The sequence below is a fragment of the Geotrypetes seraphini genome, chromosome 3 (assembly GCF_902459505.1).
Source record: "Geotrypetes seraphini chromosome 3, aGeoSer1.1, whole genome shotgun sequence".
Classification (NCBI taxonomy): domain Eukaryota; kingdom Metazoa; phylum Chordata; class Amphibia; order Gymnophiona; family Dermophiidae; genus Geotrypetes; species Geotrypetes seraphini.
This window is the reverse complement of record NC_047086.1, coordinates 382,603,606-382,626,994: the sequence shown is the minus strand read 5'-3', so window position 1 is coordinate 382,626,994 and position 23,389 is coordinate 382,603,606. Positions and strand designations below refer to the sequence as shown.

At 46.0% G+C, this 23,389-nt stretch overlaps 1 protein-coding gene across 3 annotated transcripts in view; it reads right to left on the bottom strand.

Annotated features, from left to right (window-relative positions):
- MCFD2 (multiple coagulation factor deficiency 2, ER cargo receptor complex subunit) overlaps positions 1 to 22,624 on the bottom strand; it is a 153,024-nt gene extending 130,400 nt beyond the window's left edge. Inside the window, exon 1 of one of the 3 annotated variants that reach the window (XM_033938301.1) lies at positions 22,508 to 22,624. The gene's annotated coding sequence lies outside the window, so the exon portion shown is untranslated. The remainder of the gene's footprint in view (positions 1 to 22,507) is intronic. The other 2 variants (XM_033938300.1, XM_033938302.1) reach the window with 2 other exon arrangements.
- Between the last annotated feature and the right edge of the window lie 765 nt (positions 22,625 to 23,389).

The window sequence follows — 23,389 nt, the reverse complement described above, 5'->3', positions numbered from 1 at the left end:
CCCCCCTTGAAGGCCTGACCCCCCCTTGAAGGCCTGCCTGATTGTCCCCCCTTGAAGGCCTATCCCCCCTTAAAGGTCTGCCTGTCCCACCCCCTTGTAGGCCTGTCCCCCCTTAAAGGTCTGCCTGTCCCACCCCCTTGTAGGCCTGTCCCCCCCTTGAAGGCCTGACCCCCCCTTGAAGGCCTGCCTGCTTGTCCCCCCTTGAAGGCCTGTCCCCCCCCTTGAAGGTTGGCACCCCCCCAAAGGCCTGCACCCCCTTGAAGGCCTGTCCCACCCCCTTGTAGGCCTGTCCCCCCCTTGAAGGCCTGCCTGCTTGTCCCCCCTTGAAGGCCTGTCCCCCCCCTTGAAGGCCTGCACCCCCCCTTGAAGGTTGGCACCCCCCCAAAGGCCTGCACCCCCTTGAAGGCCTGTCCCACCCCCTTGTAGGCCTGTCCCCCCCTTGAAGGCCTGCCTGCCTGTCCCCCCCTTGAAGGCCTGCACCCCCTTGAAGGTCTGCACCCCCCCCCGAAGGCCTGCACCCCCCCGAAGGCCTGTCCCCCCACTTGAAGGCCTGCCTGCCTGTCCCCCCCTTGAAGGCCTGCACCCCCTTGAAGGTCGGCACCCCCCCTGAAGGCATGCACCCCCCCTGAAGGCCTGTCCCCCCTTGAAGGCCTGTCCCCCCCCCCTTGTAGGCCTGCACCCCCTTGTAGGCCTGTCCCCCCCCCCCTTGTAGGCCTGTCCCCCCCTTGAAGGCCTGCCTGCCTGTCCCCCCCTTGAAGGCCTGCACCCCCTTGAAGGTCTGCACCCCCCCCGAAGACCTGCACCCCCCCTTGAAGGCCTGCCTTGCCTGTCACCCCCCTCCCCCTTGAAAGTCTGCCTGCCTGCCCGCCCGCCCGCCCTGAAGGCCTGATGCCCCGACCCACCCCGAAGGACCATTCGCCCCCCTGGCCTCCCCGCACTACCTATGAAGCAGCCGCAGCAGGATCGCGACGTCAGCTATCTTTGCGCTGCTTAGGAGCTGCTTCCTGCGCCGGGCTACCTTAAGCTACTGCCCCCCCCACGCCCGAAGGACCGCTCGCCCCACTGACCTTCCAGCACACCTATGAAGCAGCCCGCAGCAGGATCGCGACGTCAGCAATCCCTCAGCTGCTTGGGCGCTGCTTCCTGCGCCGCGGTCCCGCCCCCTCCTCTGACGTCAGAGGAGGGACGGGACCGCGGCGCAGGAAGCAGCGCCCAAGCAGCTGAGGGATTGCTGACGTCGCGATCCTGCTGCGGGCTGCTTCATAGGTGTGCTGGAAGGTCAGTGGGGCGAGCGGTCCTTCGGGCATGGGGGGGACTGAGCGGCAAGGCCGGGAACACCCCCTCAGGGCTGGTACCCGGGGCGGCCCGCCCCCCCCCCCCCCCCCCTAGGTACGCCACTGATTCCGCCTCAAACTTGCAGTTCTGGGCGGATTACAAAAGAGACATCTGGACATTTCCAGAAGAGTTACAAGAAGAAAAACATTTCCAGAGGAGTTACAAGAAGAATGGTGTAGTATAGTTTAGGGCAGGGGTGCCCACACTTTATGGGCTTGCGAGCTACTTTTATAATGACTAAGTCAAAATGATCTACCAACAATAAAATAAAAAAAAAACACAAAGCACACTGAAAGGCAGAGAAAATGTTAATTATTCATATTCCGGGTTTTTTCAAAGAGGTCACGGCAGATGACTCTATGCAATGTCATCTCAGTAACAAAATACAAAAATAGACAAATACACCCCCTCCCTTTTTACTAAACCACAATAGTAGGTTTTAGCACAGGGAGTTACGCTGAATGCCTCGTGCTGCTCTCAATGCTCATAGGCTCCCTGCGCTAAAAAACGCTATTGCGGTTTAGTAAAAGGGAGCCATAGTGCAAAATATAGACAGCAGATATAAATTCTCAAAACCGACACATTTTGATCACTAAATTGAAAATAAAATCATTTTTCCTACCTTTGCTGTTTGGTGATTTCATGAGTCTCTGGTTGCACTTTCTTCTTCTGACTGTGCATCCAATCTTTCTTCCTTTCTTTCAGCCTCCTGTATGTTTCCTCTCCTCCAGACCTCATTCTCTCCCCCAACTTTTTCTTTCTGTCTCCCTGTTCCCCCTTCTTTCTGTCTCCCTGTCTGCCCCCTTTCTTTCTTTCTTTCTTTCTCCGTGCCCTCCCCCAAGCCACTCGGTTTGCTGCCACAGCCATCGGGGAACAGCCCCCAAGCCACCGCCGTCCCAAGCTTTCCCTGCAGAAGCATCGCGCTGACCAGCATTCCGTTCCCTGACGTCAATTCTGACGTAGGAGAGGAAGTTCCGGGCCAACAAGGCATTTCTCCCATTCCATCCAGCCTGAGCCCCATCTCTCCTTGATCCAGCATTTCCCCTCTGTGTCTGTCAGAATTACCATTCCACCTATTTTCCAGCATCACCCTTCTTTGTGTCCATCTCACCTATATCCCTATCTCACCACTTTTTCAGAATCTTCATTCGTCTCTGTCCTTGTCTTTACCCCATGTTCACCATTTGCCCTTTCAATGTCTTTATCTCCCCCCCAAAACTTTTTCAGCATTACTTCTATGTCTCTATTTTACCTCCTCTTCATGTCCCTTTTGTATCTCTATCCTTATTCAGTAGGTCCAGTTTACTCTTTCTCTTCTTTGTGTCACTATCTCCATTTTCAGCTTTCCCCCCTTTTCCTTTGTTAATGCACCCTATAGCCAGAATCTTTCCACCCTCCCTCCACTCTGGCCCAGCCCAGTATGAAATATTTCCTTTTGTTTCCCTCCCCTCTCTCTTTCTCTCTCTCTTCTGCTCCCTCACCCACGAGTCCTGCATCTGGCCCTCTCCCTTCTACCTGCACCTGGCAAAACCCCCATGCTCCGCGGCTCTCTTAAGCAATTCGTCAGCCCCGGTGATCAAGACAAGCTGCCGACATCGAGGCCTTCTCTCTACGAGTCCCGCCTTTGTGGAAAAAGGAAGTTGAAACAAGCGGGACTCGCAGAGGGTAGGCCCCGACGTCAGAAGCTTGTGTCGATCGCTGCTGCTGAGTTGCCGAAGAGAGCCGCGGAGCAGGGGGTGTGGCCGGAAGCAGGTAGAAGGGAGAGGGCTGCTGGAAGAGGTAGAAGTTCCGGAGTATGACACCGACCCGGGCCAGGATGATTTCTTTTTCAGGCTGTTGCTGCTGCCGCCGCCACGCCACCACGCCCCCCCCCCCTGAAATGACAAAAACAGCCTAAAGCCCAGCGTCGGCGTCTTTGACGTCAGGGAGAGGAAGGCTGATAGGCCCGGTAGATCAGGACGGCAACACGAGTCTATCACAGAGCCCGGGATGGGCTCTGCGATCGACTCATGTTGCCTTCCTGAGCTACCGGTCGATTGCGATTGACGCATTGGGCACCCCTGGTTTAGGGAATGGGATACGGCAAGGAGGATTGGGCTATACCAGTGGATATACAATTCAGGATGCTGTACAGATAGGATATAGTGCAGTTTCAGTATATATGCAGTTAGGAAGCAGTTGACAAGCTTGGGCTTTGAGAGGAAGGGTAACTGGTGAAGAAGGGAGGATGGGGGAGTCACACTGAGGGGAATCCAGGTTGGAGTTATGACATCTGTATAAATTTTTTGAATAGATGGGTTTTGATTTCTTTGCGAAAAGATTTGAAATCGCTTGTTGTCATCAGCAGGTTGGAGATGGCACTGATGAGATGAGTAAATATTTACAGATAAATGCTTTTTCAAAGTACTAATGGCCCTTCACCAAGAAAGAATTTATTGTGTACTAAGAATCAATATCCACATCAGCACTGACATTTGTTCAAGCTTTATTACACAGTGAACATTACGAGATTTTTGGCACATACCCTGGGTGCTTTGTGACACACAAGGGCAAAAGATGAACAACAGCAGTCTAAAGTTGGTTGAAATCCTACAGCACAAACACTAGAGACTTCACTATTGGAGAATACAGTGCCCCATACCATTCCCTTTGGGTAGTGTGTCATCCGTTTAAGTTACACATAATGATATAAAATCAACAGTCGCTTGACGCTATATGACAGCATACATATGACAAGGGAGAGGAGAGGAATGAGAGATGCCAAGTCCATGGGAGGGAAAGGAAAGGAGATACCAGACCATGGAGGGGGAGGGAAGGAGACAGATGCCAGACCAGGCGAAAGGAAGGAGGGAGGGGAGAGAGATGTCAGACCATGGAAATATTGTAAAGTGGATCAACACATGGTCATGTGTTTCTATTTGGTAAAACATTGCCACTTTGTGAAATGCTGCTGCCTTTGTCTCTTGGGAAAGGCTCAGGTAGCAATCATTTCAGCACAAGCAACATAACCAGTGGGTGTCAGTACATCATGAGGCCCTGCAACTCTGAGGGGTGTTTAATAATTTATCTACCTCAGTAAGAAAGAAAAAAGTTTTCAAATAATTTTTATTTTTCAATATAGTCCCCTGATAGCTCCATACACTTCATCTATTTTTCCTGCAATGACTTTTAACTCCTTTGAAAGAATTCTCTGTTTGACCTTCAAACCAGGATGTCATAACTTTTTTGAAGTCTTTATCACTTGAAAACCGCTGTCCATGGAGAGATTTCTTCAAAACTCGGAACAGGAGATAATTCAAAGGAGCCAGGTCAGGACTATAGAGTGGATGGATCAGCTGCTGAAAACCATATTCTTGGATGATATGTGCACCGGTGTATCGTTATGAAGAAACAGCACAACTGCTAAGTTTTTCTATTTTCTCCTTGATTGACTCCCGCAAAACAATCATTGTGCTGGCGTAACTCTCCTTGGTTATGGTTATCTTGTATGGCATGAACTTCAGAAGCAAAAGTACTTCATCATCCCAGAAGACAGTTGTCATGACTTTGCCTGCAGATTTTTCTGGGGTGGAGGGGAATGAAGTGTGCTTCCTTTGCATTGATACCATTTGGACTCAGGATCTCTGTGATAGACCCAAGTCTCATCTCCAGTCACCAAACAATGAAAAAAATTCAGTTGGTCTTCACGGAGCATCTCCAAATTCTCCTGACAGCACTTGAGCCTCATGGCCTTTTCACATGGCATCAGCATTCTTGGAACACATCTTGCACTAACCTTGGACGTGTCCAACTTTTCATGAATTATTTTCCAAACTGTACCTACTGAGATGCCCATTTCTTCAGCTATTCGTGAAACCTTAATTCAGTTGTCTGACAAAATTAAATCCTCGACTTTCTTGCACAATTCTATGGAAGTTGCTTCCACAAGCCGTCCATTGCGAGGGTCATCTTCAATGGACTCTCTACCCCACTTAAACTGCTTGCTCCCAAATTTTACTTTGTAGAATGATGGGGGCAGACTCACCATAAACTTTGGTCATATGTTCATGGATCTCATTCAGATTTTTCCCTTTTTTGTGAGAAACTTTATCACTGAGCAGTGCTCCTGCTAATGGGGGGGAGAGGGTGTCTTTGCTCCGGTTAAGCTGATTGCAAAGGAATCCCCGATCAGCTGAGCCAGCAAGACTTCTCAAAACTGCTGGATCAGCTGTTTGAGCTTCCCTTGCCAGCCCTCCCCCACCAACTGGACACTGGGCTGGAAAGTAGAAGAAAAGCGTGGGTAAGTAACACTTTACAATTGGAGGCCTTATCGTAGGACTCTCGCTTCTATTTCTGATCCAGCTCTTCTGGGCTCCGAAAGTCTGATCCAGATCCTCTGGGCTCTGAATCACTGCTGCTGCACAGTGCCCACCACAATCACAACCCATTAAATGGGTTTTGAAAATGTGTGTGGTAGTATCGCTTGGTCCCCTCTTGGTACATCACATCTTGGGGGAAAGAGAAGAGAAAAGATCCAACTGGGAGCCGGTGCACTCTAGGGGGAGGAGTCAAGGGCAGAACAATGACGGCGCAAGTCAGCGATGATGACGACAACATGGCCGCCGGAACTTGGAAGGACCACGAGTCGATGCCACAGTTAATGAATGTAAGGAACAAGGGGGGGTGCTTCTCACTGCAGGGACAAAGATTTTCACCGCTCTTGCAGGTGGTGAAAAGTTTTGTTCTCATGTCTGCGGCGGCTCAGGCTGTAAAATCTCTGTGGCCACAGGCAAACCGCGGCCCACTGAGGCTTGCCACAGGGTTTGATCATAGTATCATTCTCTACTGTGCACACACAACAGCTGTACTCATTTTTTTAAAAACCTGTGGCAGGAGGGAGTGGGCATCCCTCCTGCCGATCTTCTGCATGGGGTGGGAGGGGAGCAAAGGCGGGGGATGGCAATGACAGGGGGCACTAGACTATCTGGCTTTTTTTGGGCTACGTGTAATGGGGGCTGGAGGTAGGTCTGAGCAGCTTTATTTTCCTGTAAGTGCCTGAGCCTATCAGCGCTCAGGCACTGAAAGAAAAGTAAGACTATGACAGCTCAGACCCTGCCGGTAAACATTGGTCCCAATTATTCATAAATGGAGGGGTGTTCCTTTTTAAGAATCGCCTGGAGAGGTCATTTTAATATTAATAACCTCATTGTACACTTCCCCCTTAATATTCGCAAGGGTTAGGGGCAGAGCTGGCCCGTGAATATCGAAAAACACAAATAACTTTTCAGGCTGATTCTGACCCCCGCCCCACCTCCCTCCCGGACCTCCCCACACCTTACCTGGTGGTCCAGCAGTGAAGCAAGGCAGGAGCGATCGTCTTATGTGCTTGCCCCTTGCAGAGCCATCCACAAAAATGGCTGTAGACTACGGGAACTCACAGCAGCCATTTTTGTGAACAGCTTTGCATGGAGCAGGAGCGTAGGACGATAGCTCCTGCCCTGCTTCACTGCTAGACCACTAGGTAAGGTGTGGGGAGCTCCGGGAGGCGGGAGGGAGGTGGGGGTGATTCTGGGTTTAGAAAACTGAATAACCAAATTCGTGAGTCCTAAACCTGCGAATCGGGAGGGAGACGTGTACTACAAATGCATAGTACAATCGGAGGCTGCTGCATTTACATAAGAACATAAGAATAGCCTTACTGGGTCAGACCAAAGGTCCATCAAGCCCAGTAGCCCGCTCTCACGGTGGCCAATTCAGGTCCTGGCCAAAACCTAAAGAGTAGCAAAATTTCATGCTACTGATCCATGGCAAACAGTGGTTTTCCCCATGTCTTTCTGAATAACAGACTATGGACTTTTCCTCCAGGAAATTGTCCAAACCCTACTTAAAACCAGCTACCCCAGGGGTGACCACACTTTTTTGGTTTGCGAGCTACTTTTAAAATGACCAAGTCAAAATGATCTACCAACAATAAAATTTTAAAAAAACATAAAGCACACTGTACGCAGAGAAAATGTTAATTATCATTTGTATTCAGGGTTTTTTTTTTCCAGAGGTCAAGGCAGATGACTTTAAAATATGCAATGTCACCTCAGTAACAACTATACAAAAATAGACAAATATACCCCTTCCCCTTTTACTAAACCGTTATAGCAGTTTTTAGCACAGGGAGCTGCGCTGAATGCCCCTTGCAGCTCCCGATGCTAAAAACCACTATTGCGGTTTAGTAAAAGGAGGCCATAGTGCAAAATATAGACAGCAGATATAAATTTTGATCACTAAATTGAAAATAAAATCATTTTTCCTACCTTTTTGTCTGATGATTTCATGAATCTCTAGTTGCACTTCCTTCTTCTGTAAATCCAATATTTCTTTCTTTCTGTCCCCTCCCCTTTTCTGTCTCTCTTTCTTTCTCTCTCCCCCCTGCCTGCCCCCTCTTTATTTCTGTCTTTCTTTCTCTCTCCCCCTGCCTTTCTGTTTCTCTCCCCCTGCCCCCCCCAAGCCATCGTGCCGATTTCTCCACTTCCCCGATTCTTTTTTTTCTCTCTCTGCTGCCCCCATCCCCCCTAAGCCACCACGCCGATTTCTCCCTGCTTCCCCGAGCCAGGCCTGGTGCGTACAAGCGCCGGGCCCACAAGCCTTCACCTCTGACATCAATTCAGATATTGGGGAGGAAGTTCCAGGCCAGCCAGGCAACGATTGGCTGGTCCAGAACTTCCTGTCCGACGTCAGAATTGACGTCGGAGTTGAAGTCTTCTGGGTCTTGTGCTTGTACGCGCCTGACCTGGCTCTGGGAGGAAGTATGAACAAGATCGCAAAGGCAACACGATCGACTCGCGTTGCCTTTGCAATCTACTGGTTGATCACGATTGACCATTTGGGCACCCCTGAGCTATGCTATCCGCTCTAACCACAACCTCTGGCAATGCATTCCAGAGCTTAACTATTCCTCGAGTGAACAAATATTTCCTCCTATTGGTTTTAAAAGTACCCTGTAACTTCATCGAATGTCTCCTAGGGTTCATAGACAACGGCGCGAAAGACAAAAGCGCGCGCCGACAATTGAGCGCAGCGTGGAGGCACACGCCGCACAAAATTACAGTTTTTAGGGGCTCCGACGGGGGGTTTTGTTGGGGAACCCCCCCCAGTTTACTTAATAGACATCGCGCCGGCGTTATGGGGGGTTTGGGGGGTTGTAACCCACCACATTTTACTGTAAACTGAACTTTTTCCCTTTGTCGCGGCGCGCTTTTGACCTGACACCGTCTCCTAGTCTTTGTAATTTTTGACGGAGTGAAAAGTCAATCCTCTAGTACCCATTCTACGATGGTTTAGCGCCATGAAAAATTCATGGTAACTTTAGAGAATTGGCTTCTAAAAGTAGATTGTCTCCAAATTTTTCCATGCCATAACCAGGTTTTTAAATAGATACAGGATTCTGAACAGATGAGAGGCAAAAGGAAAGGGACAGGTCTTTGAAGGAGGTGAGAAATGGTAGAAGTATGAATAGGAACTTGGAAAGAGGGTAAGATAAAAGAAAGCCTTAAGATAGAGAGAGGATGAGAGACAGAAGAAGGCTGAAGGGAGGGAGGGAGGGAGGCAATTGGGAAGAAAGATTAAACTTCATAGAACAGAGATGGATTTACCGCTTAAACACCATGACCCTTAAAGGGTTAAATCTTGAATTAGAATGGACCACATTATTATAAGGGAGCTGTAGTTGGGGAGTCCCCTTAAGACACAGAAATACCTTTAGTGCAAAATAAAGGGGAAGTTCACTTTAATAAACCACATACCCTGATGCGCTAGCTGCCACTGGCGAGATGGCGTCACCGGTAGCTGCGTACCGAGAGTGGGTCTTTTAAAAGGGAGCACAAAGGCAGCCATGTTAAGACAAACTGTGGTCAGATGGAGTGGCGCTAAGCTTTCTGAAAGTAAATAAAACAGTTTGCTGATAACGGGTTGAGAATGTGACATATGTCATCAGGATTGGTTGGATCTTAGCGGGGAGGATGCATGATTATATAAAGATAATATGAATGTTTTTTTCCCGTTTGTTGTTATGGATGAACGGCCTTGACAAAACTTTTCAGTGAAACATGTTGGCAAAGTTATCCCTGAAAGGAAGACCACATGTAAGTTAAGTAACTTTAATAAGAGTAAAACGCTAAGTTACATATTTATCTATTTAAGCAATCTTGATAATAAATATAGGATCCGGTGAAGAAACAACACTTAAAGCCTGGGACAGTGAAATAATGGAGTCTGAGGTGATTTTTCTGAGGATTATATGATGAAATTATTAGAGGATTACTGGAAATAGAACAAAAAGATATTGTTCTATTTGACATTTTGAAGCATATCCTTTATGTTGAGGATGTGGCATGATTCCTAAACAAACTGCAACTGCTATCCTTTATGTTGAGGATGTGGCATGATTCCTGAGGATCTGGCAAGATTCTTAAACAAACTGCAACTACTACAGAATCTGGCTATTTCTCTGATATTTATACTGATGAGATGGGATACGATTCACATTTACCGTATATACTCGAATAGAAGACAAGATTTGGGGCTCATATTTGGGTCAGTGCTCATCCGGCCCTCTCCTGGACTTGTTGCAGGCCTCCGCCAGCCTGCCATATGACCTGGTGGGCCAGGATCCCTCCCATCTCCTATTACGGACAACTTTGACAATTTTTTTACCTCTCTCCCGCCTCCCCCCCCCCCCCGTGTACATTTTTTGAATCCCTGGTAATCCAGCAGTGTACCGGGCAGGAGCAAGCTTTCCATGCTCCTGCCCCACACTGAGCCCCTCTGAATGGCTGCTACAAGTTCTTGCGGTCCAGCGGTGTACCAAGCAGGAGTGAGCTTTTTGTGCTCCTGCCCGGTGCTGAGCCACTCGCTGAATGGCTGCCAGCAGTTCTCACGGAACTCATGAGAACTGACAGCAGTCATTCAGGGAGTGGCTCAGGGCTGAACAGGAGCGCAAAAAGCTCACTCATGCCTGGTATACCGCTGGGCCACAAGAACTCGAGGTAGCCATTCAAGGAGGGACTCAGCATGGGGCAGAAGTGCAGAAAGTTCGCTCCTGCCCAGTATATTTCTGGACCACCACGAGTATTAAATAAGATATATGGGGGAGGAGGGAGGGAGGTAAAAAATTGTCAGAGCTGGCCAGATCCCTCCTGTCCCCGCCTACCACTGAACCACCAGGTCATACAGCAGGCTCGGTGGAGACCTTCAGGACATCAGAGGGGATAGGGTATAGGGCAGGGAGTTGGGACAGGGTGGAGAGCCTGGCAAAGCAGGACACATGAATATTACCCCCCCCCTTGCCTCCCCGGCTTATATTCAAGTCAACCATTTTTCCTCCTTTTGGGGGGAAAAATGGTACCGTGACTTGTATTCGGATTGTCTTATATTTGAGTATATGCGGTATATTGCACGACTACATTGGCTCCCAGTGTGAGAAAGCAGTCAGTTTAAATTTATTGTGTATAAATTAATGTATTTAAGCCATTGTACCTTAAAGACAACATTATGTGCTGAATCTAGATGCCTATTTGAAGTACCTAGTTGAGATAAGAGGCTATGGCATTGGAGGAAACAGTCCTTTAGGGTTACTGGTCCAGAAAGCTGAAATCACCTTCCCTCAGTATTTGAGAGATCAAGCCTCAGTACTAGGATTAGCACCCAAGAAAAAGATCTTGGTGTCATCGTAGACAATACGATGAAATCTTCCGCCCAATGCCAAAAAATGCAAAGTTATGCACCTGGGCAGCCAAAATCCATGCAAGACTTACACCCTAAATGGCGAGATCCTAACAAGAACTGAAGCAGAACGTGACCTAGGGGTGATCGTCAGTGAGGACATGAAGGCTGCCAATCAAGTGGAGCAAGCTTCATCCAAAGCAAGACAAGTCATAGGTTGCATACGCAGAGGCTTCGTCAGCCGAAAGCCGGAAGTCATTATGCCATTGTATAGATCCATGGTGAGGCCCCACCTGGAATACTGTGTGCAATTCTGGAGACCGCATTATCGCAAGGATGTGCTGAGACTGGAGTCGGTTCAGAGAATGGCCACTCGGATGGTCTCAGGACTCAAGGATCTCCCATACGAGGAACGGTTAAACAAATTGCAGCTATACTCACTCGAGGAGCGCAGAGAGAGGGGGGACATGATCGAGACGTTCAAGTATCTCTCGGGCCGCATAGAGACGGAGGAAGATATCTTCCTCTTCAAGGGTCCCACGACAACAAGAGGGCATCCGTGGAAAATTAGGGGAGGGAAACTACGAGCTGACACCAGGAAATTCTTTTTCACAGAAAGGGTGGTTGATCGCTGGAATAGTCTTCCACTACATGTGATCGAGGCCAGCAGCGTGCCTGATTTTAAGGCCAGATGGGATCGTCACGTGGGATCTATTCACAGGGCAAAGGAAGGGAGGGATCTATTCACAGGGCAATGGTAGGGGAGGGACATTAGGGTGGGCAGACTGGATGGGCCTTGGCCCTTATCTGCCGTCTATTTCTATGTTTCTAATGTGTGGCGGCGGCAGCCAAAAAAGCAAATAGGATGCTAGGATTATTATTTAAAGAGGGATGGTTAAGACTAAGAATGTTATAATGCCCCTGTATCGCTCCATGGTGCAAACTCATCTGGAGTATTGAGTTCAATTCTGGTCTCCTTATTTCAAGAAAGATATAGTAACACTAGAAAAGGTTCAAAGAAGAGCAATCAAGATGGTAAAGGAGATGGAACTCCTCTTGTATGAGGAAAGACTAAAACGGTTAGGGCTCTTCAGCTTGGAAAAGAGACGGTTGAGGGGAGATATGATTGAAGTCTACAAAATCCTGAGTGGAGTAGAACGGGTATAATTGGATCGATTTTTTGCTCCGTCAAAAGTTACAAAGACTAGGGGGGGGGGGGGGGGGGGGGGGGGACACTCGATGAAGTTTTAAAACCAATAGGAGGAAATTTTTTTTTTTTATTCAGAGAATAGTTAAGCTCTGGAACGCGTTGCCAGAGGATGTGGTAAGAGCGGATAGAGTAGCTGGTTTTAAGAAAGGTTTAGACAAATTCCTGGAGGAAAAGTCCATAGTCTGTTATTGAGAAAGACATGGGGGAAGCCACTACTTGCCCTGTATCGGTAGCGTGGAATGTTGCTACACCTTGGGTTTCGGCCAGGTACTAGTGACTTGGATTGGCCACCGTGAGAACAGGCTACTGGGCTTGATGAACCAGTAAGGCTATTCTTATGTTCTAAATTGTTCTTTTGGATGACATTGAAGCCCTTTTATTAAAGTTTAGCTTATACTAATGGACATTAGCTAAGTGCCACATTGCCCGTACAGATAAAATAGGATGCACAGCATTTAAGACACACTAACCTTTAGTAAAAGGGCCTCATTATTATTCATTCAGACCTATGGAGCCCAGCACTGATATTCTGTTGAAGTTTTCTCTCTCTCGGTTTATCCATTTTCCCCACAACTATTATAAGCCGTATTTGCAAACAGCTTTAGATTAGGGGCTCTGCTGGTCAAGGCTTTTTCTGACCTTTTGGACTCCAGCCAGAGATAGGAAAAATGCTGATGTGTTTAAAGTTTCATGTGACCTGTGTCCATATATGGTTTGTGTTTACGTCACATGCTGACAACACTGATTCATGTAGAATAATATAAAAGAGATGTGAAGCTGACAATAAAATTGGACATGTTTGGAGATCATTTCTTGCCTCTACAATATGTCCCCAGATGCATCTGACTTTCAAATGACAGAGACAGAGAAAGTATGGGGCAGGAATTGGGACCTAATCCTTTTCAACTATGATTGTCATTTTTATCTGTAAACCGTTTTGAAAGACTTGATCCATAATAATTGTACAACAATTTTATAAATAAAAATGTGGATTAATAAATAGGAACCTAACGGCCTCTTTTACAAAGCCACACAGCAACAGCCCTGAAGCCCTTTAAATCTCTATGGGCTTCAGGGCCGTTAGCACTGCGCAGCCGCTAGCGTGGCTTTGTAAAAGAGGCCGTAAGTTTGTACCCGAGGCAAAGGAGGGGAAAGTGATTTCCTATTGGCATAAGTCGCATCTGTGGGAGACGTGCGGTTTGAACCCTGATTTTTCCGATTCCAGTCCATTGATTTCCATTGTTTTAACACTAGGCTGTCACTCCACACATTTCAGAACTGTACAAAAATCAACTATTCGTTGCTGTACAATCTACTACTAATTTCTATAACGTTTCTAGCACAGTACACAAACTCATAAGAGACAACCCCTGCTCAGACCTCACAATCTCTTCAACAAACAAACAGGACAAATAAGATGGAAATGATTAAAACAAGGATATTGAACAAGTGAACAAAAGTTTAATAGTTAAAAATCAGCCTCAAAAAGATGGCTTTTAGCCTGGATCTGAACAGGGCCAGAGAGGTAGCATGGCATACTGACTCAGGAAGTCTTATTCCAAGTAGAGAATGACATGGTGACAAAATTCATCACCGTTCCCGTCCCCGTGGATAACCGCGGGAAATAATCCCATGTCATTTTCTAGTGTCTATTTCAACCTCGGTCCTTCTACACCAGCATTCTTCAAAGCAAAGCTTGCGGGTCAGTGGTTGTGGCCATTCATACTCTGATTCTTATGTGAGCCAAGGATAATGAAGCCATTGTGACATCACTGATGTGATTGGCTCTTAGGCACTGGTGGAATGAGGCATTATGACATCACAATATCTGCTCGGGATACCAGAGACTGTCATTCTGTAGTGTCTGTTTCAACCTCAGTTCTTCTACACCAGCATTCTTCAAAGCAAAGCTTGCGGGTCAGAGGTTGTGGCCATTCATACTCTGATTCTTATGGGAGCCAAGGATAATGAAGCCATTGTGACATCACTGATGTGATTGGCTCTTAGGCACTGGTGGAATGAGGCATTATGACATCACAATATCTGCTCGGGATACCAGAGACTGTCATTCTGTAGTGTCTGTTTCAACCTCAGTCCTTCTACACCAGCATTCTTCAAAGCAAAGCTTGCGGGTCAGTGGTTGTGCCCAATTATACTCTGATTCTTCCCTCTCTCCTTAAAGAATGACATGAAGATGGTTTCCCGTGGTTATCCGCGGGGACGGGAACATTGATGAAGTTTGTCACCGTGTCATTCTCTAATTCCAAGTGCATGATGCAGCAAGATGTAAGAAGAATCTGGAGTTGGTGGTGGAGAAGAAACATACAGAGAGAGACTTACATGCTGGAGTTTCCGGGGAGGGGTGTAGAGAGAGATAAAAAGGAGAAATGCTGAGGGGCTGCAGAATGAATGGACTTGATAAGACTGTATACAGAAATGGAGATAGGGAACCGATGAAGTGGCTTGAGGAGGGGTTATGTGAATGTAGTGACACTGGTGGAAGAGTAAGTTGTGCAACAGAATTTTGAACAAATTGAAGGAGGGTTTGTTTAATGGGACACCTGCAAGAAAAGTGTTGCAGTAATCTAAGTGGCAGGTGATGAGAGTGTGAATAAGGCTTTTGGTAGTATGCTCAGATACTATAGGGAAAGAGTGAGAACTGTCAAAGATGAACCCAAGGTTATTGTGCATTACCACATGTCTTTTACTGTGTACTTTTAAAAGCAGATGGGGGGGGGGAGAGAACAATTGCATTAAGTTCCATATCATTCTTCGGAGTAAATAAAAATATTTCATTCCCTCATTTCAACAATTATTTCTTGATTCTCATAGGAACGCTTCATTGTCTGTCATGGCTCCTGCACTTTGGAACTCTTTACCTTATTATCTCCGTTCTAAAAAATCATTTCTGGCATTTAAGATGCAATTAAAAGCATTCTGCTCTTAGCTCTCACCCTTCATTATTCAATCTTAACTGCAGGTAATGTTCTTTTCCATGGTATTCTTGATTATATCTCAATAAGCGTGGGCAGAAATTAAATATGTCCTTACCCCAACCTTACTTGTTCACTCCCTCCCTTTCCCTACTCTATTTTTATTGTAACCTTCCCACTCTTTTTTTTCCTCATGTTTTCAAATTTGTTCAGTCGGAATTCTGTTAATTTGTTTCTGTTTTTTCCCCCTTCTTATTTTTTTTCAAATAACATTTTATTGTAAACCACCTAGATTTTATCTTTGGTTTTATATTTGCGGTATATCAAATAAATTGAATCTTCTGGCTTATGACTGCATTTGCCTCACACCTTACTTGAAGCGTGTCAAACTATATGCAAACATATGATATACAGTGCTCCACTGCGAATTTGCGGTCCCGATCATTCGTAGTATTTTCCGACCGCGAATGACCGGGCAGCCGGAACGCCGGCAAGTGAAGGAAATCACTCGCGGTATGCTCCGACCGCCTCTTCCTGTACTAAAGTCAGGCCTCACCAATCAGGAGCTGTGTGTCAAAGCAGCTCCTGATTGGTGAGGCCCAACAGGAAGAGGCGGTCGGAGCATACTGTGAGTGATTTCCTTCACTCGATGTCGCTCCAGCTGCCCTCTCCTGTCTCCCCTGCTAAAAACTGTATTCGCGGTTTTTCAATATTTGCAGGGGTTCCTGGAACGGAACCCCCGCAAATATCGGGGGAGTACTGTACAAGTATTTGGTGCCCAAATCTCTTTACTAGATTTAACACATCAGAAGCAGCAGAATTCACATTGCAAGGGAATCTCTTTGCTTCATGCCCAGCACTGTGTGCTTGTGTGTACACCTTGTTCTGGCACGTCTGAGTCTGCATTGAGAACAAGCTCACAAGCACAGTGCAGCAAAAATAAAACACTTCAGACTATTATACTGCTATTCACTTATTTAGCACTGAAAAGCGTACACAGCGCTATACATTTTAACATTTATACAGTGGCGTACCTAACATATGTGACACCCGGGGCCCATCATTTTTTGACACCCCCCCCATCTATATGAAAAATATGATTTTTAGTAACAATCCACATATCGCACAACAAGAGTGTACCTAGGAAAAGGCAGCATCTTAAACACTGCAGTGAGCACTAGAACACCAACACATACATTGTAAAACTAAGCAAGCCAGATCCCGCACAATCAATTGATCCTGTAGTCAATGCCAACTGAAAACTATGTTCTTTTCATACACACAGAACAGAGATATACCCTCGCCCAATATGGAATAATCACTAACTAAAAATAGAAATATGTAGACAAAAGTTAAACTGAACCGCCAAGAAACCAGGCTCTGCATACAATGCAACACCACAAAAATAGTAACACATGTCCTCTAATACTGTGCAAAATATAAAGACAGTAGATGTAAATTTGAAAAAACTGATACATAACAATCACCACTTTACAAATTAACAAATAAAAATAAAACAAATAATGAGAAATAAGAAAATACCATTTTATTGGACTAATCCCCATAAGCTCGGTCCCCATACCCGCAAACCACCTGATTCCATCCACACAAGCCTTGAATTGTTTTATATTGAACTTATTATATTAAAGTATAAAAAGAAACAATATTCTGTACAATTGTCAATGTATAAATCAGCGTCTTCTCCCCACTCTCTCTTCCCCATTTCCCTTCAGCGTCCTCAGCCCACTTTCTCTCCACTTTCCTTCAGCGCACGCACATAAAAACAAGTAAGTAATTTTATATCATTTTCATTCTATTCATTCATAGAAATTAAAGTCTAAATAATGCCAGTCACATAACAAAACATGATTTTACATAAATAATTCCCTGCACAGTCAAGCCTGCAAGGATTACTAGATATCTTTCAGCAGCTCTCCTCCCTCCCTCCCCCTTAACTTTGTAGCCAAGTCAAAATGATCTACCAACAATAAAATTTAAAAAACACAAAGCACACTGTATGCAGAGAAAATGTTAATTATCATTTATATTCCACGGGTTTTCAAAGAGGTCAAGGCAGATGACTTTATGCAATGTCACCTCAGTATCAACTATACAAAAATAGATAAATATACCCCCTCCCTTTTTACTAAACCGCGATAGTGGTTTTCAGCGCAGGGAGCTGCGCTGAATGCCCCACGATGCTCTCGACGCTCATAGGCTCCCTGTGCTAAAAACCGCTATTGCGGTTTAGTAAAAGGGGCCATAGTGCAAAATATAGACAGCATATATAAATTCTCAAAACGGACACATTTTGATCACTAAATTGAAAATAAAATCATTTTTCCTACCTTTGTTTGGTAATTTCATCAGTCTCTGATTGCACTTTATTCTTCTGACTGTGCATCCAATATTTCTTCCCTTCTATCAGCCTCCTGTATGCTTCCTCTCCTCCAGTCCTCATTCCCTCCCCCAACTTTTTCTTTGTTTCATCCTGCCCCCTTCTTTGTTTCTCTCTCCATGCCCCCTTTCTTTCTGTATGTCTGTCTTTCTCTCTCTCTCCGTGCCCCATTTCTTTCTTTCACCCTGCCCCTTCTTTATTTCTCTCTCCATGCCCCCTTTCTTTCTCTGTCTGTCTTTCTCTCTCTCCGTGCCCCATTTCTTTCTTTGTTTCACCCTGCCCCCTGTTTTCTTTCTCTCTCCATGCCCCCTTTCTTTCTCTATGTCTGTTTTTCTCTCTCCATGCCCCATTTTTTTCTCTTTCTTTGTTTCACCCTGCCCCCTTTCTTTCTTTCTTTCTCCCTGCCCTCCTCAATGCCACCACCATTGGGAAACATGCTGCTACCAACACCGCCATTGGGAACAGGCCGGCGCCGAGTTCTCACTCCCTGCTTTTCTTCCCCGCGGGGCCAAGCAACTCTTGCCACCCAACGTCAATTCTAATGTCAGACAGGATGTTCCAGGCCAGCCAGCCATCAATTGGTTGGCCCAGAAAGTCCTCTTTGACGTCAGAATTGACATCGGGTGGCGAGAGTTGGTCGGCCCCGCGGGGAAGAAAAGCAGGGAGAACTTGGTGCCGGCTTGTTCCCGATGGCGGCAGTAGCAGCCTATTCCCCAGCGGCAGCCTATTCCCCGGTGGGTGGCCAGCTGTGCACCCCCTTGGGGCATGCACCCAGGGTGGACCATCCCCCTCTCCCCCGGTACGCCACTGCATTTATACAGCCCTGCTATAAGGAGGCACTGGGGGGCACTAAAGACAGGTAGGGGCACTTGGAGCACTAAAGACAGGAAGGGGCACTAAGAACATGGGAAGGAGGCAGTGGGGGCACTAAAGACAGGAAGGGGCACTAAGGACATGGGAAGGAAGCACTGGGGGCACTGAGGACATGGGAATGAGGCACTGGGGGGCAATCTATCCTCAGAAACCCAGGACCATAGATCCATACAAGAATTAAGCCTGTCTCTTTGCTCTTATAGACTGATAATTATTGGGGAAATCTACTGCTTATACCTAGGATAAGCAGCATAAAATCTGTTTTACTACTTGGGATCTAGCTAGGTACTTGGGACCTGGGTTGACCACTGTTTAAACAGGATACTGGGCTTGATGGACCTTTAGTCTGTCCCAGTATGGCAATTATTATGTTCTTAACTGATGGCAGATAAAGACTTGCATGGTCCATCCAAACTGTCCTACAAGGCGGCCAAAGACACACCTGCCACTCAGTGCCAACTACACTCTTTCATGATTAAAATTTCTGTACCACAAACAGGGCAGTCAACAAATCGTACCATGCCAGGCACAAAAGGGCAGTTATATATGATGCAATTTTGGAATACAATGCTACATTCAAGTTAAATTTCCACAACAGCATGCCAATAGTCTAAATGATGGTTTTATTATTATAGTGTCCTATCCTCAACACATATGGATACATATAGAGAATAAGACAGTACAATTTTTGAGTATCCTGTACAAAGTATATTGATTAAATAAGATATTCATTGTCATTATATAAGTCAACAAATATTGCTAACTACAAGATAACATCCCCCTTTGTATATCTTTGCTACAGAGATGGAACTGAAATGGATCTTTCTCAGAATATTAATTCTAATTTGAAAAGAAAAGAAAAATTAGAATTGGCTAATTCCTTTTCTGCTACCAGAGGTAAAGTATTCTTTTGGAAGAAACAAAAGGTAATCATTTTGTAATTTTTGCTAAGAAGCCTCTAAAATATCAGTAGAAGTATCGTGGAATGTTGAAAAAGTGACACAGACCCTTAAGAGTCTTCAAACAGGAACCCAGAACTGAACACAGTTGCTTGGAAGATCCCAGTTTGATATCAGGGCTGGCTGGGTGTAAGCCTGGAAGGAGACAAACACTTGGGTTGCCATATGGCTTCAGAAAAAGGAGGACATATTGAGACATCCGGGTTTTGTTATTATTTCTTTATTAATTTTTGCATAATTTCACAAGATTGCTCTTGTTTAAAGCAATACAGACAGAAAAATCTATATAGGAAACAAAATACAATTGATCAATAAAACATAACTGCTTTAGTCTTTCTTGCAAATGCAAGCAGTGTCTCACTTCTAGCTTTCCCACATGTTCACCATTATAGGACCCCCAGGGACCCCTGAAGAAGACTTTTTGTTGAAACACAGACCGTGTTAAAAGGGTCCTGCATCCCTAGCGGACTAGGTCCTTTAAGGCTTTTATGTGGATTACAGTGGTGCCTCGTATAACGAACGCCTCACACAACGAACGCTGCACACAACGAACTTCATGTCTTGATTCACACAACGAACTTCGTTTCACACAACGAACTTCGTTTCACACAACGAACTTCGTTTCACACAACGAACTTCGTTTCACACAACGAACTTCGTTTCACACAACGAACTTCGTTTCACACAACGAACTTCGTTTCACACAACGAACTTCGTTTCACACAACGAACTTTGTTTCACACAACGAAGTCGCCCGAGCTGCCGATGTATTGCATCCTTCCGCGCAGGCACTGCAGGCAGTCGTTAGTCACTGCGCTTAACTGCCCTCTCTCACTGTATACAGTCGTCCTTTTAAGATAAACTCAATATTTTTTATATATCATGGCTTCTAAAAAAAGCAGGAAGGTGATTTCTGTTGAAATGAAACGGGAAATAATTAGAAGGAGTGAATGTGGGGTAAAACAGTGTGACCTCGTCAGAGTTTGGCCTCAGCAAGACCACCATTTTCACCATTTTGACAAATTTATCTTTTTTTATGTCATCTTAGCATATTTTATGCTGCAGAACGAATAATTTTTTTTAACATGTATTGTTATGGGAAAACGCGTTTCACATAACGAACTTTTCGCATAACAAACTTGCTCCTGGAACGAATTAAGTTCGTTGTGTGAGGCACCACTGTACTTTACTTTTATGTGGATGATTTTAATGTACTTTTGGAACTTTGACATTTTCAAATAAAGTCCATTGAGGAACATCGTCATTCCACAGAGTTTCTTTGGGTTTAGTCTTTCTTAGATCACAATTATAGGAGGAGTGCCAAAAGTGAAGAGCAATTTATAAAAAAGAAAAAGAGAATACAGTACTCTCTAAATTAAGAACAAGCTTTAGCGGCCAAGGACCCATTTCTTGACTTAAACTGTTAAAGATCTTTTTAAACTGTCCAGGTTGCTAGCTTCTTCATGTCCAGGAAGGTTCGGAGTGGTTCTGGCATAAAGAAAACATATTTCACTCTTAGAAATTTAATTTACATGGATATGCCATTAAGCATGTTGCACCCAAAGATAATGTCTCTGGCCTCATTGCCAGGAACATTTCTTTAATAAGACGTTAACTATTTTTTCTGCAGCCTTCACAGTTAAAGTTTAACATTTTTCCTTTCTCAGAACTGTCACATTTCAATCACTATATTGAAAATAAAATCATTTTCTCTACCTTTGTTGTCTGATGACTATTTTTCTGTGCTTTTAACTATGTTTCCAGTGCCTTCTTGTCCTTTCACTGTTTTTCTCTCCATCTTCACTTTCTGTCTTGCATCCATCTTTGGCATTAACTGAACATTCAATTTTTCCATTTTTATGCTTTCTTCTCAAAATCTAATTTTCCATGTCTTACCTTCCCATCTCTCTCTCCTTCCCTCCCTATTTCCATGGTCTGACATCTCTCCCCTTCCCCCCCCCCATTTCTTTTTCCCTTTTTCCTTTCTGTCCCCTGCAGTCCATCTCCCTTCCTCTTTCTGTCCCCATCCCAGTTCAACATTTCTCCCTGCTTTCCACCAGTCCATTTTTTCTCTCTTCCTCCTGCCTGCTTCTCCTCTAGTCTTCCTTCCCTCAACCAAACATCTCTCTCTCCCTCCATGAGTCCAACTTTTCACACTCTGCCCTCTCCCCCTTCCCCAGTGTAACATTTCTCCTTCCCTCCTTTCTGTCCTCCCCCATCAGTCCAAAACTTTATGCCTCCTGCACGCTTTCTCTCTCTCTCTCTCTCTCTCTGTCTTTGCCTCTTCCCTCAGTGGCATCCCTCCTTCCCACCCCCCAACCCAACATGTTCTCTCACCACCTCCCCCTCCAGTGAATAGCACCATTCCTTTCCCCTCCCCTCCCCCATGTCCACCAGTACCGCTTCTCGCTTCCTCCCTCCCCAGCAATACCTCTATTTTGCGGCCCGCGGTCTGACTTGAAACTTCCTGCTGCCGTCGCATATGCCGGGACTCCTGCCTTCGTCTTGTCTCCGCACCCCCGGACCAGCAGAGAAAGGAGGAAATGAGTTCTAGACGGCAGATTGTGGGGCGTCCTATGGTCCTTCCCTCCTCCCCCAAAACTAAGTGTGGGTCTGTCTGTGTGGCCGGTAGGAACAAGCCAAGTGTGCCAGGGGAGGGGAAGCTGCAACACTTTCCCCCCTTTAGAGGCATAACAGCTGCTCCAGCGACCAAAACACAAATCAGGGCTTTGGGATGACATAAAGGGAAAGACGGCTTGCACTGAATAAAAGGGTAAGAAATCCCGACTTTATTCATCGGCCAGAAGTTTATACTATACAAAAAAACAGACCCGGGGATGGGGAACCAGGGAAGGAAAGTGTTTCTGCCACTCCTGCGCTTGAGACGGTCACCTGTAACCCAAACCCAGAAACCCAACCCCCAGTTTAAGGACGTGCGGTTTTAGATCCGAAAGGTCCGTGTTTTACCCCTTCCCCAACCCCCCAAGAAGGTTGAACTTTGCTCTTCTGCAGCGAAAAAACCGGGAGCAGGGCGCAAACATCACCACCATCCAGGCAAGTCAGCAGATACGCCTAGGCATCCGCCATCTGGACCGGAGCGACTTACCCGACGGACCGAGTCTTCCAACCTCTGGGATCAAACGCTCAGCCTCCCTCACGCTCCCGCCAGCGCCAGGCAACAGCCCAACCCCACCCCCCTGCCAGGCCAACACTCGGATCGCCTATCCGTTCCTCCCCCCAAACAGGATGTAGCCTAGGATCAGAGAGGATGGATGGTTAAAACCAGCTGCCCAGCTCGTCTTGTTTACAAACCAATGTACATAAAATGATTGTATCTCCGGATCTCACTCTGAATTCCAAGTCCTGGAAAACAAATCTAGCTTTGATGGACGTGTAGGAGCCAGCTCTGAGCAAACTCCTTAACTCTGTTCATTTGAGGAGTAATGTCCATTGGGTTTAGCAGCCTCAGTCATAGGAGTCATCTTTTCAAATGGGAGTGCTAAGAAATTACCCCTACCTGGACACTGTCAAGAAATTTGCTTAATATTGGCTCCTAGGGCCCCAATCATTTTGAAAAGCTGACACCTATGCATGAACGAATGGGAATCTCTCTTCGATTATACTGTAAATTTATGTGTGGGACAGTAGCATGAGGAATTCTCTTTAAAGACAATCAAGAATCAATGTGTAACTAAAAAATGGAATTAATGGCCAGAGCATGTGGTGAAAGCAGGGTTTGGATAACTTTCTAAAAGTCCATACGCCATTATTAAGATGGGGAAATCCACTGCTTCAGTGGCGTACCAAGGGTGAGGGTGTCCGTCCCAGGTACATCCTCTAAGGGGGTGCACAGCAGGCACACCGGGGCACAGATGCACTAAAGCCAGTGATCGTCGCTTAACCTGTTTTGACAGCCTTAGCGACGATCGCATTTGCCAACCCAATGCAGAAAACAACTCACCTTGTGGTTTTCTGCTTGATTGCGCAT